A 17,282-nucleotide genomic window follows, 5' to 3' on the forward strand; every position below is an offset into this window, starting at 1 on the left:
ACCATGGAGGTGAGAAGGCAGTGGCATGACATATTTAAAATTCTGAGAGAGAAAAATTTCCAGCCAAGAATACTTTATCCAGCAAAACTCTCCTTCAAATTTGAGGGTGAGCTTAAATTTTTCACAAACAAATGCTGAGAGATTTTGCTAATAAAAGACCTTTCTTACTTCAGATACTAAAGGGAGACCTACCAACAGAGAAACAAAGAAAGGAGAGATATAGAGAATTTTAACAGACATATATAGAATATTACATCCCAGGTAACCAGGACACACATTCTTCTCTAGTGATCACAGATCTTTCTCCTGAATGGACTGTATGCTGGGACATAAAAACAAACCTCAAGAAAATAAAAAAAATGAATTTGGTCAAAGCACATTCTCTGACCACAATGGAATACAAATAGAAGCCAATAACCATCAGAGACTTGGAGAATTCACAAACACCTGGAGAATAAAAATGAGGGGAGATGAAAACATTCATGGATAATCAAAAGCTGAGGGACTTCATCACCAGTAATTAGTCCTATAAGAAATGCTAAAGGGAGTTGAGCAGGCTGAAAGGAAGGGACACTAAACAAATGACTGAAACTACATGAAGAAATAAAGAGTTCCAGTAAAGATCACATGGCAAATATAAATAGCAATACTACTGTATTTTTTACTTATAACTCCACTATTTACTTCCTACAGGATCTAAAATACATAAACTGTAATGATAAATCAGTGGTTTTGGACTCAATGTGAAATATGTAATTTTTCACAAGAACTACATAAAGCTGAGGGAATGATGGAGTATAGGAACATAGTTTATGTGTCATATTGAAGTTAAGTTGGTATCAAAGAAAAACAAGATTGTTATAGATTTAAGATGTAAAATTTAAGCCCCACGGTAAACACAAAGAAAGTATCAGAGAATATGACCATAGAGATGAAAAGTAGAGTAGGGGTTCTGAGAAGTGGGGGAAAGGGCAATGGGGAGTTAAGAAATGAGAGTAGGGTTTCAGTTTGGGGTGAAGGGAAACTTCTAGAAATGGATGGTGGGAAGGCGATAGCATTGCAACATTCTAAATGTGATTAATCCCACTAATGGAATGCTATGGAGGGGGTGGAATAGGAAGATTTAGGCTGTATATATATGTTTCCACAATTGAACAAAAAAAAGACAGTCTAAATAGATGACAATTAAATGCCAAGGATGATCCTGGATGGGATCTGAGGATGGAGGAGAGGAGGCTCAAAGGGACACAGATGGAACACAAGAAAAAAAAAGGAAATATAGAATGTAAGCTTTATATCAGTGTTGAATTTCTTGAACTTCTTAGCTGCACTTAATGAGATTGTCCAAAAGAATGTTCTTGTCCATGGGAAAGGTATATGTGAATTATATTGTTTGTTCAAAGATATGTGCAGCTTGCTCTCATATGTTCAGAGGACAGCGCAATAGATGATGGATGATAGGGAGGGAGGGAGGGAGAGAGGAAGGGAAAGAAAGAAACGGTGGTGTGACAAGATGTTAAACTTGGTGGATCAGGGTATTGGGGAAGGGGATTCGGGGTATGATGGAGTTCTATATATGGGGTTTGTACTGTTTTTGCAACTGTTCCTGTAAGATTGAATTTATTTCAAAATAAAATTTATTAAATTAAAAAAAAATGAGGGACAGCCTAAAATATTCTCACAAACAGACAATGACAGAGTTTGTGAAAAAGATAACTGATTCACAGGAAACACTAAAGGAAGCACTCCAAACAGAAAGGAAAAGACAGGAGTAAGAAGTTTGGAAAACAATTTGGGAGATAGCACAGCAATGTATGTGCACTGAACAAAGATGACCGTGAGCATGGTTGAAAGAGGAAGGGTAGGAACATGTGGGACACAAGAATAAAAGAGGAAAGATAAAGACTGGGACTGTATAACTCAGTGAAGCCTAGGGTGCTCAATGATTGTAATAAAAGGTACAAATATGTTTTTACATGAGGTAGAACAAATGAATGTAAACATTGCAAGGTGTTAAAAATAGGGTGGAATTGGAGGGAAAATGCAATCAATGCAAACTAGAGACTATAATTAACAGAAATATTGTATTATGCTTCATTTAATGAAACGAAGGCAATATAACAAAGCTAAACGCATATGAGGGTAGACATAGGGGAAGGGTATGGGTGTCCTTGCATTGGTGATGTTGTCTGACACTATTCTACTTTAGTTTAATGCTATCTTTCCTTTTGTTGCTGTCATGTTTTTTCTCTCTCCTTTTTTCTTTTCCTTTTGTCTCTCTACCTTCCTTGACTCTTCCTCCTTCTTTGTGCAAAAAATGGAGATGCCCTTATAAAAATAGTGGTGATGGTTCTGAATACATAAATATGTGACCATATGGGGAAACAATGATTTTTCTTACGATGGTATGTATGGTGTGTGAACAAAACTGTCTTAAAAATTGGTTGATGAAGAAAACTTGAGGGCACTATATTGACTGAAATAAGACAGAGACATAAAGGCAAATATTCCAGGGTCTCACTGATATGAACTAATTATAATATGTAAACTCATAGACATGAAATATAAGTTACCAGGATATAGAATGATGCAAAAAATGGGGAGTGGTTGCTTATCATGAGCAGAATGTTCAACTAAGGTGAACTTAAATGTATGGAAGTGGACAGGGGTGAATGTAGCATGTTGTGAGAATAACTATCAGTGCTGAAATGTGTATGAAGGTGGTGGAAATGGTAAACTTAGAGTCACATATGTCACCAGAAGGAAAGTTGGAGGTTAAAAGATGAGAATGTATAAAACAGTGAATCTTGTGGTGGACAATGTCTGTGATTAACTGTACAGGTATTAGAAATCCCTCTCATGAACTAGAACAAATGCATGACACCATAATTAGAAGTTAATAATAGAGGGATGTATAGGAAAAAATTTGTACCTATTGCAAACTATATACTACAGTTCATAATATTTTAGCATTCTTTCATGAACACTAACAAATGTACCATACCAAATCTGTGAATCAGTAATGGATGGGGGGTGGTTAGGGGTATGGGAGGATTGGAGTTTTCTTTTTTTGTCTTTATTTCTTTTCTGGAGTAATGAAAATGTTCTAAGTATTGAAAAAAATTAATTATGGTGATGGATGCACAGCTGTGTGATGGTACACTTTGGATCTTTGGATAGTTGTATGGTATGTGAACAATTTCAATAAAAAGTAATATATAAAAGTGATTAAAAAAATTTCCACCTACAATAGTTCTGCACTCTCTGGAATGGATTATAAGAATATGGCATTTTCTGGGGTACATAACTGCTTCAAGCTACCACACAGAACAACCATGCATAAAAATAATTAATGTTTCATGAATTTTCATGTCATCTTTTCAGTGGCCATGTTTATCTTTTGTGTATCATTCCAATTTTAGTATAGTGCTGCTGAAGCAAACATTCTCCCTTTAATTTTTGAAGTGTTTTTAGAATATATAATTGTTTGACTTTCTTCTTCATTCAGCTCCTTAAACACATCATCCCTTTAGCCTCCTGGTTTCTGATGAGAAATATGTTGTTAATCTTATTGAAGATCACTTTTACTTATTAATCATTTCTCTGCTGCTGTCAAGGATCTCAGACTTTGTCCTTAAATTGTGTGATTATAATGTGTTTTGGTGTTGATCTCTTTTAGTTTACTGTACTTGAATTTTTTCAGCTTCTGGAATGTGTATAGTTATAACTTTCATCAAATTTGGGATTTTTTGGCCATTATATTTTCGAATTTTCTTTCTGTCCCTGTCACTCTCTCTCCTACTGGGAATCCCAAAATATGTACATTGGTATACTTAATGGTGTCCCACATTTTGCTTAAGTTCTTTGTATTTTACCTCATTGGTTTTTTTTCTGCTGAAGGTGAAAAATACATTTCACTGACCTAACTTTTTATTTAGTTGAATAAACATAGAATACCAAGCTTATAAAATGTCTATGGCAATTAGTGTACTACCTGTATTATATAAAACCTAAAACAGGAGAAAGCAAAAAAAATATTTTTTCAAGGTATGCAGTGTACTACAGGTTATTTAAACCAGTGGTCATTATCCTGTACTACAAGAATATAATATATTTATATGCTAAAGTATTTACATATGACATGAATTACTCTCACTGGCACTATAGTCTGTATGCATATACAAAGCTACAAAATATTTCAGACCTTTATGCTCATTGACCTCTAAAGCTGGAATTGCTCACTCTGCCATGAGAGATGGGAGGGAAAGGAGGATGAACAGATGGACAGAATTCTCTATTATTTGCTCTACTGGCAGCTGTTCAATGAGTGGTAGTACACCAATAAAGCACTCAGAAGACTTCTGCCTCCAACTTCTTTTAATAAAAATAAATGAGACTGAAGCAAGCACAAGCTTTTGGAGCTCTTTTGTAGAACATTTCAACAGTAGGCCAGCAAGTGTATGGGTTGATCTGAAATGGTGCTTTACATGTTGTAACAGCCCCATGATCATAGTGGCTCTTGTCTCCCATTCCCAGGTCCCTGCACTGCACTCTTTTTCTGGATATTTTTCATGAAAAATTATCTTGCTTAGACAACCTTAAGAGCTTCTTAGTCCCATTGTTCCATTTAAAGTAATGAAATTAGTGCTGTTCCATTTTACAAGTGGGGACTTTATGATTCTCTTATATTTGGGGAAATAAATGTTTATGAACTTCCTTTTACATTCCATGAGTTTGCAGCACATATCATTAATAGTATTTGTCATGCATCACCATTTCAAGGGTTTGATTTCAGGTCCCCACTCCTGTCCCAGGCAGAAACCAGGCACAGAGGGGAAGACAGAAATGACAATGATAACTTATTCATTGCACCAGGTGAGTAATTTTGGACAGGGGGTAAAAATTTTCTTCTTCATAGGAAATTTGAAATTGCCACCTCATGTAGTGCATTGGGGTCTTATTAAATTTTATCTGGAAAGACAGGGAATAAAACTGTGGTAAGAGGCATGTCTCCAAAATAAAATGATGTAAGTCTCTCTAGTAGAGTATTTGGGGTAATTTCTGCTTTAGAGATGCTGCTTTTAAATGTCCTATTTCCAAGGGATCATCCTTGGAGGTTAATGAAGAGTTTGCAATGATGGCTTAATGGTGATCCAAAGGTAGAAACTTTTGCTTTGAAAGAGGCCTAGTATTCAATATTGAAGAAGGAGGATTGTTGTCACATGGAGGAATAGGTTTTCACACCAACACTGACTGCAGTGGGAATCCAGATCCATAATTGTGTCTCAATTATAGTTTTATCATTACTAAAAAGGGATACAAATCAGAAAAAGCCAAAAGAGATGCAAAGGGTGAGGTCTGGGAGGGCCTCAAATGTAAAGCTTCCAGAGTCCTATCTATTGGAATCAGAATGCATCACTCTCCATGCACATTCATGTATATTATGGAAGCTCTCTGGCTTCAGCTTTCCTGAGTTTTTATGGGATTTCATAGGTAGGATTGATGAAATCAATGCCCCTGTGGTTGAATTCAATTTTCCACCCCATCTTCCTTCCCCTACAGGTCTTCTCCCCTCATTAAATTTTATTTCTTGCCATCTGACTAGATAATTTTAATTTCCCTATCTTTAAGTTCACTGATTCTTTCTTCTGCCTATTTAAATCTGCTGTTGAACCTCTCTAGAGAGATTTTTTTTTCATTTCAGATATTTTACTTTATAACTCTAATATTTCTATTTGGTTCCCTTTAATAATTTCTATCTCTTTATTGATATTCTCTATTTGTTCATACATAATATTCTTGGTTTCCTTTAGTTTTTTTGGTCCATGATTACTATTAGCATTTTATGTATATTTAAGAAAGTTTGTTTAGTTTTTGTCTTGTAAGTCCAATGTCTGTGTTTCCTCAGGGTTGGTTTCTGTAAATTTATATGTTTATTGCCCTTCATAGGTCATATTTCCCTGTTTCTTGTATGTCTTTTAACTTTTGTTGAAAACTGAGCATTTTGAATATTACAATGTGGAACTCTGGATATCAGATTCTCTGTCCCCCCCAGGAATTGCTGTTCATTGTTTTGGTCATCATCACTTTGTTGAGTACATTTTCCATAACATTTTAGCAAAGACTCTATTACTTGTCATGTGTTTTCCGTGTCAAACTGATTTTTGACAAATGCAGAGAACCATTCAGTGGATTTAAGATAGTGTTTTCAATAATGGTGTTGTAGCAATTACATATTGTCATATTTGAGATTTTTGCATGGTAGAGTCCCCGGGGCAATGTTTCCACTTGGTTCAGTATGCATCAAAGATGAGCCTTAGGCACCATCTGATGCTTAAGGAGGTTTATTCAAGCATCCCTCTTACAAGAGTGACAGTGGGAGTATGCCAGTGTTGTGGGTACCTTACAGTCAAGAGGTTGTGCAATTGACTCACTGGGAGGGTCTCCATCTGGAGACACTTTCAAAATTAGGGAAGTCAACTTATGTTTCAAGTCCTTTCTGTGATTTCTGTATGTGGGCTAGGTGTATGAATGTGCAAGATACCTTTGGATATGTGACTTCTAGACAGAAATGGCAGTTGGAATTCATGTTCCCTTATAGAGGATAAAGAAAACAGAGTACAGAGCTTGAGGACTCACTCCTCCTCCCCAAACAGCTAGCAGACAAGCAGAAACAGTTGGAAACAACTGTTCTGGGGCTCTGGGGCCCAGAAGAATCCAGGGAAGAGTGGGATAAAGAGACATAAACTGTGGTAAAAAAAAAATTGTGAGTAACACACCCATACTGCAGCAGCTTCCAACACTTACTCCTGAGGCAAGCTGCCTTGATTCTGGTCCAAGTTTAGCCATTACAGGTGGAGAAGGATGTGGAAGCCTGCTTCCCCAAGGGTTGGGGCACAGATGAGTACTGTTCATGGCTTTTGACTGGTGAATTTAGATTGCTGGGTCATGGCTCTGCACCAGTGTTTTAGTTCATCATGGATATTGACAGCTGCGTCAATAATTTAATTTCAACTCCCCCAACAGAGGAAAAGGCAGTGGATATTTAAAGACACAGGGTCTCCTGAGGCATGCAGAAAACAGTTTGCTGACAAGCACCATCAGCTTGGCAGGCCAGTAATGTGAAACTTAGGGGAGCCATCAAAATGGCTTTTTGGCATATTTCCTTAACCTCTTCCCTGGGCTCTTTGAAACTGGTCTGTGCCCCCTTCATGGGTCCCTGACCCTGTTCTGGCTTGGAAACATTGAGTTGTGGAAGTATTCTCCAGGGTAACCCTTCTTCCAAAATTTACCTTACAGGGAAAAGAAGCTAGAGGCAATGAAATGAAGATTTTGGAAAAACAGAACAGATCAATTTCTGGAGAAGAAGCAGAGGAAAAGAAGCTTTCTTCTGAGTGTGAAATAATTGTACAAATAGTGCTGTCTTAAAAAATTGTTCCATATACACTGGGTAAGAGTCATATAAAAAAGAGCTGAATAAATCTGATCAGTTAAACATGGGCAGTTGTAAAGGTCTAGAATAAGTTAAACCAAGTGTAAAGGAACCTTAACACAAAACCAGTCAACACAAAAGCTCTAGGAAACAGAGAGAGAAACTGACCTTCAGAGTAATCTCCAAGAAAGACATTAACAAACTACATTGACACTAAAATAAATAGAAGACCTCAACAGACCAATTGCAAGTAAAGAGATTGAATCAGTCATAAAAAAATGACCCAACAAAGAAAAATCGAGGACCAGATGGCTTCACAGGTGAATTCTACCAATCATTCCAAGAATTTAACACTAATCATGCTCAAACTGTTCCAAAATTTTGAAGAGGAGGGAGCACAACCCAACTCATTCTATGAGGCCAACATCACAATAATATGAAAGCCAGATAATGATACTACAAGAAAAGAAAATACTGTTCCAGTTTGCTAGAGCTGCCATTAAGCAAAATAACAGAAATGGATTGACTTTTATAAAAGGTGTTTATTAGTTTACAAATTTACAGTTCTGAGGCCATAAAAGTGTTCAAACTAAGGCATAAACATGAAGATACCTTCACTGAAGAATGGCTAATGGTGTCCAGAACACTTCTGTCAGCTGGGAAGGCACATGGCTGGCATATGCTCATCCTTTTTCCCTGGATTCTACTTTCAAAACAGCATTCTCCAAAATGTCTCTGGGCTTTTGTTTTAGCTCCTCTCTCACAGCTCCTGTGTGACATTGCTTCTTTCACCCGGGGTGTTTCTCTCTAAGTGTCTTGGGGTCTTCTCTTATCTTCTTCAGGGAAAGCTATGGGCTTCATTTATTACTTAGCATCTCCAAATGTCCTTCAGTCTGCATCTCCAAACATCTGCAAGCATCAGCAAGCATCTGGGTCTGTGTTGGCTCTTAGATTCTCTCTTAAAGACTCCAGTGAACTGATCAAGGCCCACCCTAAATGGGCAGGGCCATTCCTCCATGGAAATAGTCTAATCAAAAGCATCACCCACAGTTGGGTGAGTTGCATCAGCATGGAAACACTCAATCAAAAGGTTCCACATTAATCAAAAGACTAATAAATCTTTCCCCACAAGATTGCATTAAAGAACATGGCTTTTCTGGAGGACATTATATATTCAAACCAGCAGAAATACCATTATGAATATAGATGCAAAAACCATCAGCAACATACTTGAAAATTGTATCCCACAGCACATCAAAAGAATTATACACCATGATAAAATGGGTTTTATCACAGGTAAGTAAGGGTGGCTCAACACAAGAAAATCAATTAATATAATATACAACAGAAAAACCTTTACTTTTACTGTATTCACCATACATAACTCTACTCTTAATTTTCTATAAGAGATAGAATACAAATGAATAAGAAAATGTCATATTTTCTGATATGGACATTGTGCTGGTTTGTACATATTATGACCCCCAGAAAAAACCATATTCTTTAATGCATTCTTGTGGGGGCAGATGTATTAGTGTGGATTGGGTTGGAACCTATTGGTTCAGTGTCCATGGAGATGTGACCCACCCAACTGTAGGCAATAACTCTGGATAATTTCCATGGAGGCATGGCCCCACCCATTCAGCATGGGCCTTGTTTATTTACTGGAGCTACAGCCCAGAGGGACACTTTGAAGAATGCACAGGAGCTGAGAGAGGAGCTGAGACAGACATTTTGAAGATGGCTATTGGAAGCTAATGCAGACAGTTTGGAGACTGCCATTTTGGAATACAACCTGGGAGCAAGCATATGTCAGCAACATGCCTTCTCAGCTAACAGATGCTTTCCAGACACCATTGGCCATCCTCCAGTGAAGGTACCTGATTGTCAATGCATTACCCTGGACACTTTTATGACTTTAAGACTGTAACTGTGTAACCAAATAAACTTCCTTTTATAAAAGCCAATCCTTTTATGGTGTTTTGCATCCCAGCAGCATTAGCAAACCAGAACAGACACCAAATTATAGAGAGGTAATTTGGAAAAAAACAAGAGAGCAAACAGAGGGATATTGGAATAGAGAATGTATATGATAAAATAAGCTGGTATCTTTTCAAATTAGTTGGTCATAGAGTTAGGTTATATTATACAAACCCCATATTAACCACAAATAATTCATTTTGTGAATATACAGAAAATGAATTGAGAAAGGGTTCAGTTAGAGCCATTACAAAAGATCAACTATATAGAACAGTACGCTGTGATAAAGGAAAAGATTAACAAAAATGTATGACATAGAAAACAAAAGACAAAATTGTTGAAGTAAATACTGTGTTGAAAGTCATAACACTGAATGGTAATGGATTAATCTCCACCATCAAAAGACATTTTTTCAGAATAGAAATCAAAGCATGATCCACCTATATGTTGTTTACAAGAGACAACTTAGATCCAAAGACACAGTAAATGGAAAGTAAAAGGATGGGAAAATATAGTCCATGGAAATTGTTACCAAAAGAGAGCTGGGGTAGCTATCCCAATATTGGACAAAATAGAATTTAAGTCAAGAGCTATTAGAGACAAAGTAAGACACTATATATTAACAAGAGGTCCAATCCATCTAGAATAAATACCAATCACATATGTATGCACCTAATAATGTTGCCCCAAAATACATGAGTCAAATCTTGGCAAAGCTGAGTCTCCAATAAGAGTTAGAGATTTCAATATGCCACTTTCATCAATAGATAGAACTCCTAGACAGAAGTTCAATAAGGAGACAGAGAACTTGAATAGTATGACAAATGAACTAGACCTAGTTGACTTTTGGGCATCAAAAGATCTGATGATAATGAAAGTGAAAGTACAACCTACTCAATGGGAGAAAGTGTTTGGAAACCACATATCCAATATGTATTTAATATATGTAATATATTAAGAAATCCTTCAACATAATAGCAAAAAGAGGCAAAAATCCCAATTTAAAAATGGGCAAAAGACTTGAATAGACATATCTCCAAAGATATACAAATGGCCATAAATCAGATGAAAAGGTGCTTAACATTTTCAATTTGCAGGGAAATGCAAATTGAAACCAAAATTTGATACCATTTCATACCCATTAGAATGACTACAACTAAAAAAAATGGAAACTAAGAAGTGCTGGAGAGGAGCCAGGGAAATAAGACCTCATTCATTGCTTGTGGCAATGTAAAATGATGCAGCCTCTATAGAAGAGTTTGGCATGTCCTCAGAAAGCCAATTAGAGGACCAGCATATGGCCTGGAAAGCCTGCTTCTAGGTATATGGTCCAGTTTGCCAATGCTGCTATTAAGGAAAATACCAGAAATGGATTGGCTTTTATAAAGGGGGGTCATTTGGTTACAAAGTTACAGTCTTAAGACCATAAAGTGTCCAAGGTAAGGAATACCTTCACTGAAGGATGACTAATGGCATCCGGAAAACCTCTGTTAGCTGTGAAGGCACATGGCTGGTATCTGCTCCCAAGTTCTAGTTTCAAAATGGCTTTCTCCCAGGATGTTCCTCTCTAGGCTGCAAGTCTTCAAAAATGCCACTCTTAGTTTCTCTTGGGGCATTTGTCCTCTCTTAGCTTCTCTGTAGCAAAAGTCTGCTTTCAAAGACCATCTCCAAAATGTCTCTGTAAGCTGCAGCTTCTATCTCAGCCCCTGTGCTTTCTACAAAAAGTGTCCCTCTTGGCTGTAGCAAGCCTGCTCCTTCTGTCTGAGCTTATATAGTGTTCTAATAAACTAATCAAGGCCCATGCTGAATGGGCAGGGCCACATCTCCATGGAATTATCTAATCAGAGTTATCACCTACACTTGGGTGGGTTGCATCTCCATGGAAACACACAATCAAAGAATTACAATGTAATCAACACTAATACATCTGCCCACACAAGATTGCATCAAAGATAATGACATTTTGGGGGACATAATACATTCAAACTGGCACAGTATATAACCAAAAGAATTGAAAGCAGGGACTCAAACATATATTTGCCCACTGTTGTTCATAATGGCATTATTCATTATTCATTATTGCCAAAAGATGGAAGCAACATGTGTTCATCAACTGATAATGGATAAATAAATTGCAATATATACACACAATGGAGTATTGTCTAGCCATAAACAAGAATGAAATTCTTATACTTGTGAAAACATGGATGAATTTTTAACACATGATGTTTAGTGGAATAAGCCATACAGAAAAGAACAAATATTGTGTCATGTCACTGTTATGAAACAATTAGAATAAGAAAACTCATAGAATCAGGGTGTAGGTTACCAGGGGTCAGGTTGGAAATAGCAAATGTGAAGTTAATGCTATAACTGTACAGAGTTTCTATTTAGATTGATTATAAACTTTTGGTAATGGATGGTGGTGATTGTAGCATAAGATTGTGAATGTAATTACAGATCTGAATTATATATGTTAATCTGGTTGAAATGGGAAATTTTAGGTTGTATATATGTTACTAAAATGGAAATTAAAACAAGAAACATGAGACTGTACTACACAGGCAGTGAACCCTATTTTAAATGATGGATTATTGTTAATAGTACAGTTATAAAGATGTTCTTTCATGAAGTGTAATGGATGTGCCACACTGGTGCAAGGTTTTGATGATGGGGAGGGAATATGTTAACTTTGTATTGTTTGTATTTCATGCATGATTTTTCTATAAGCCTACAACTCTCCCCCAAAGTATAAAGCAATGGTGATTGGGCAATTTATAGATCTAAATGATTAATAAAAAGAAGAAATATCTCAAATCATTGACCTATCCTCACACTTGAAGGAAATATAAATGAAGAGCAAAGGAAACCAAAATTGAGCAGAAGGAAGGGAAAAAAGTATTAGAATGCAGATAAATATAATAGAGAATAGAAAAACAATAGAGATAATTAAGGAAAGCAATTAAGGAAACAAAAATGGGTTCTTTGAGAAGATCATGAAAATTGACAACTCTTTGGCTGGACTGACAAAGGAAAAAACAGAGGATGTAAATAATAAAAATCACAAATGAGTACAGGGACATCATTTCCAACCCCACAGTAATAAAAAAAAAAAGATTATAAGAGTGTTCTTTGAAAAATTGTATATCAAAACAAATGGATAATCTGGATATAATGGGAAAATTCCTAGAAACACACAACTTACCTGAAATGAATCAAGAAGATATAGAAGATATCAACAGAACAGTAACAACTGAAGAGATTAAATTCAAAATATAAAACCTCACAAAAAAGTAAACGCCAGGGACATATGGCTTCACTGTTGAATTTTACCAAACAGTCCCAGAAGAATTAACACTAATACTTCTCAAATACTTCCAAAACATTGAAGAGGAGGGAAGACTTCCTAACTCATTCAATGAGGGTAGAATCACCCTAATACCAAAGACAGATAAAGATATCACAAGAGAGGAAAATGTAAGACCAACAACTCTTATTAATAGTGATGCATAGAGGAGCTAAGATGGTGGCATAGAGAGGAGTGGAAGACTGTTAGTGTCCCCTGGAACAATTCATAAATGACCAAAAAACTAGTAAATAACCTGGAATAACTGTGGGGAGACAAACATGACTGTCCACTCATCATCCACCAACCTCAATTGGGAGGAATGTCAAAGATCACAGCATAAAATCTGTAAGTAAAAACTGCAGACCTGCGCTGAGAGCCAAGAGCTGAGAGCCCCTCCCTCACAGAAGCCTTGTGGTGCTAGAGAAGCACTCTCCAAACAAGCTAGTGTACCTCAGCCCAGATCCAACTGGGGTTTTAATGTCAACTGCTCAATACAGACAGTGAATCCCCAAAACTCAGACTGAGGCTTTTGGTGACAACTAACCTTGGAAGGGTTGGGGCACATATCTGTCTCAGGATGGGGAGCCCAGAGGATCAGGTGCTATCTCACTGACAGGTGAATCTGGGAGCTTTCTGTCCCTTTCTCTCTCTGTGGAGAAAGCCTCAGCAGTTTTCAGCCTGCAGCACATTGCAGTAAAGAAAGCCTCAGCCATTTTAAAATCAAAGCACTTTGACCAGCAGAGTCAGAGAAACAAAGAACTTATTGATATGCAGTTGACCTCTCTGGAGGGGGCACAGCTTCCCAAGATGAAAGGGAGGGGCCTGGCTCTACTGCCTGCCTTACCAGAACCAGACCCCAAAGCCTGGGGGAGGAGAGCCACAGGCCACACCCTCTTACACCAGCCAGTGACAGGCTGACAGGTGCACATGCCAGGCAGAAAAGCACAGGTGTGTCAATCTTCTAAGAAAAACCATCAGGGAAACCAGATACTGAATATTTCCTCCTTCTGTGATCTGAGCCTCTTCTCATCTGGGAAAACATGATTGGGGTGGCCTAGGAAGTCAGATGCCTAGACAACATAAAACTACAACCTACACCAAGAAAAACAAAGTTATGGCCCAGCCAAAGGAACAAATGTACACTTCAACTGAGATACAGGAATTTAAACAACTAATGCTAAATCAATTCAAAAAGTTTAGAGAAGTTTTGGCAAAAGAGACAGAGGCTGTAAAGCAAACACTGGACATACATAAGGTAGAAATGAAAAGTTCAAAAAAACAACCAGCAGAATCTATGGAAATGAAAGGCACAACACAAGAGACAAAATACACAATGGAAACATACAACAGCAGATCTCAAGAGGCAGAAGAAAATGCTCAGGAACTGGAGAACAAAACACCTGAAAGCCTACACGTAAAGGAGCAGATGGAGAAAAGAACAGAAAAACATGAGTAATGCTTCTGGGAACTTAAGGATGAAACAAAGTACAATAATGTACATATCATTGGTGTCCCAGAAGGAGAAGAGAAGTGAAAAGGGGCAGAAGCAATAACAGAGGAAATAATGAAAATTTCCCATCTCTTATGAAAGACATAAAATTGCAGATCAAAGAAATGCAGCATACTCCAAACAGAATAGATCTGAATAGGCCTATGCCAAGACACTTAATGATCAGATTATCAAATGTCAAAGACAAAAAGAGAATCCTGAAAGCAGCAAGAGAAAAGCAATCCATCATATACAAAGGAAGCTTAATAAGACTATGTGCAGACCTCTCAGCAAAAACCACGGAGGCAAGAAGGAAATGGTGTGATATATTTAAGATACTGAAAGAGAAAAACTGCCAACCAAGAATCCTATATCCAGCAAAGCTGTCCTTCAAATATGAGGGAGAGCTCAAAATATTTTCTGACAAACAGACAATGAGAGACTTTGTGAACAAGACACCCACCTTACGGGAAATACCAAAGAGAGCACTACAGAGTGATAGGAGAAGACAGGAGTACGTGGTTTGGAACACAATTTTGGGAGATGGTAGCACAGCAATGGAAGTACACTGAAAAAAGATAACTATGAATATGCTTGAGAGAGGAAGGTTGGGAGCATGTGTGACACCAGAAGAAAGGAGGAAAGATAAAGACTGGGACTGTGTAACTTGGTGAAATCTAGAGTGTTCAACAATTGTGAAAAATGTACAAATATGTTCTTTTATGAGGAAGAACAAGCAAATGTCAACTTTGCAAGGTGTTAAAAATGGGGAGACATTGGGGGAGGGATGCAATCAACATAAACTAGAGGCTGTAACTAACAGAATCATTGTATTATGCTTCCTTTAATGTAACAAAGGTGATATACCAAGGTAAATGCAGATAAGAGGAGGGGTAGGGGAGGCATGTTAGACACTTGACATTGGTGGTGTTGTCTGAAATGAACAGAGGTGTCAGTAGCAAGATGTGAGAATAACTAACAGTGCCAAATGGTGTGTGAATGAGGTGGAAAGGGGAAGCTCAGAGTCATATATGTCACCAGAAGGAAAGTTGGAGGTCAAAAGATGGGAATGTATAAAACTGAATCCTATGGTGGGCAATGTCCATGATTAACTGTACAAATATTAGAAATCTCTTCCATGAAACAGAATGTAATGTAATGACAATACAATTAGAAGTTAATAATAGATGGGCATATAGGGAAGAAATATATACCTATTGCAAACTATATACACAGTAGTGTTTCAATGTTCTTTCATAAAAGTAACAAATGTACTACATCAACACTATGAGTCAACAATTGAGTGGGGTTGGTTAGGGATATGGGAGGATTCGAGTTTCCTTTTCTTTCTTTTTTCTTTTTTCATCTTTCACTTTATTTCTTGTCTGGAGTAATGAAAAGTTTCTAAAAATTAATCAAAAATTAAGTGTGGTGATGGATGCACAGCTGTATGAGGGTACCAGGGGCAACTGATTGTACACTTTGGATCTTTGGTAATTGTATGGTATCTGAACAATCTCAATAAAAATTAGAAAAAATAGTGATGCATAAGTCTTTAACAAAATACTAGGAAACCAAATACAACAGCACATTAATAGTATTGCACACAATCAAGTGGGATTTATCCCAAGTATGCAAGGGTTGTTCAACATAAGAAAATCTATCATCAAATACATCACATTAGTAGATTGAAGGAAAAACTATGTAATCATCTCAAATGATGCATAGAAGTCATGGCAATTAACAAATTCCAGCAAATCTTCTTCATAAAAACCCTCAGATAATTGGGAATAGAGTGAAACTTTCTAAAGAAGATAAAAGGTATACATCATAAATGCATAACTAACATCATACTCCACATATAATGACTGTAAGTTTTACCTCTGAGATCAGGAATGGGAAATGAATGCTCAGTTTTATCACTATTATATAACATTATATTGGAAGCAATCAGACAGTTAAAAGAAATAAATGACATCCAAATAGAAAGGATGAAATAAACTTTCCCTTCTTGCATATGACATGATTGTGTATATAGAAAATCCCAAAAAGTTAACAACAAAGCTATTAGAGCCAACAAATGAATTCAGCAAAGTGGCAGCATAAAAGATTCAAACCCAGAAATCAGTGATGTTTCTATAAAATAGTAAGGAAAAATCTGAAAAGGAAATGAAGAAAAATTGCATTTACAATAGCAGCTAAAAATAATTAAATATCTAGGAATAAATTTAACCAAGGAAGTAAAGGACATGTACACAGAAAACTGAAAAACATTGCTGAAAAGACTAAAGAGGACCTTAATATGTCGAACAATATTCCACTTTCATGCACTGGAAGACTAATTACTGTTAAGATGTCAATTTACCCAAAGTGATTTACAAATTTAATGCAATCTCAATCAAAATCTCAACAGCCCTCTTTGCAGAAATGAAAAGAAAATCATGAAATTAATATAGAGGGGGAAGAGCCCCAAATAGCCAAAAACATTTAGTTAAATTTATATTATGTGAATTTCACGTCAGGAACAAAATATGGGTCTTGATATAAAAAACTTGGATGGTGGTGGTGGAGCAAGATGGTGGCATAGAGAGGTGTGGAATTTAGTTAGTCCTCTAGAGCAATGAGTAAATAACTAGGAACAACTAGTAAATAATCTGGAACAACTGTTGGAAGACATCTGTAAATGGACATACATCATACACTAACCTGGAATGGGTGGAACAGCTGAGATCACAGCACAGAATTGTAAGTAAAGCTGCCCAAACTCAGAGCTGGTGCCCCTCACCCACAGGAAGGGCAGGCAGAGCTGAAACACTTCTGCATGAAAAAAAAACAGGTTACAGGGAAAGTAACTCAACCAAGCTCCAACTGTGGTTTTAATTAACAAATTTGGACTGCTGAATACAAGCTACAAAGACAGATAATCCTGGACAAAGCAGAAAAGGATACTGAGTTTCCTCCCAGCAGAGAGGAGGCAGGGCTGATGGAAAACAATACATAAATAAATAAAAAACAGAGGCTTTTGGAGACAG

At 36.9% G+C, this 17,282-nt stretch overlaps 1 non-coding gene and 1 pseudogene across 1 annotated transcript; one reads left to right on the plus strand and one right to left on the minus strand.

The window, feature by feature from the left end:
- Positions 1–17,282, plus strand: part of LOC119522179 — a 147,750-nt pseudogene that overhangs the window by 36,982 nt on the left and 93,486 nt on the right.
- Positions 3,342–3,444, minus strand: LOC119523878. Its single transcript, XR_005214685.1, has one exon. It is a non-coding gene; the product is annotated as a U6 spliceosomal RNA (small nuclear RNA).

Source organism: Choloepus didactylus, chromosome X (assembly GCF_015220235.1).
Source record: "Choloepus didactylus isolate mChoDid1 chromosome X, mChoDid1.pri, whole genome shotgun sequence".
Taxonomy (NCBI): Eukaryota; Metazoa; Chordata; class Mammalia; order Pilosa; family Megalonychidae; genus Choloepus; species Choloepus didactylus.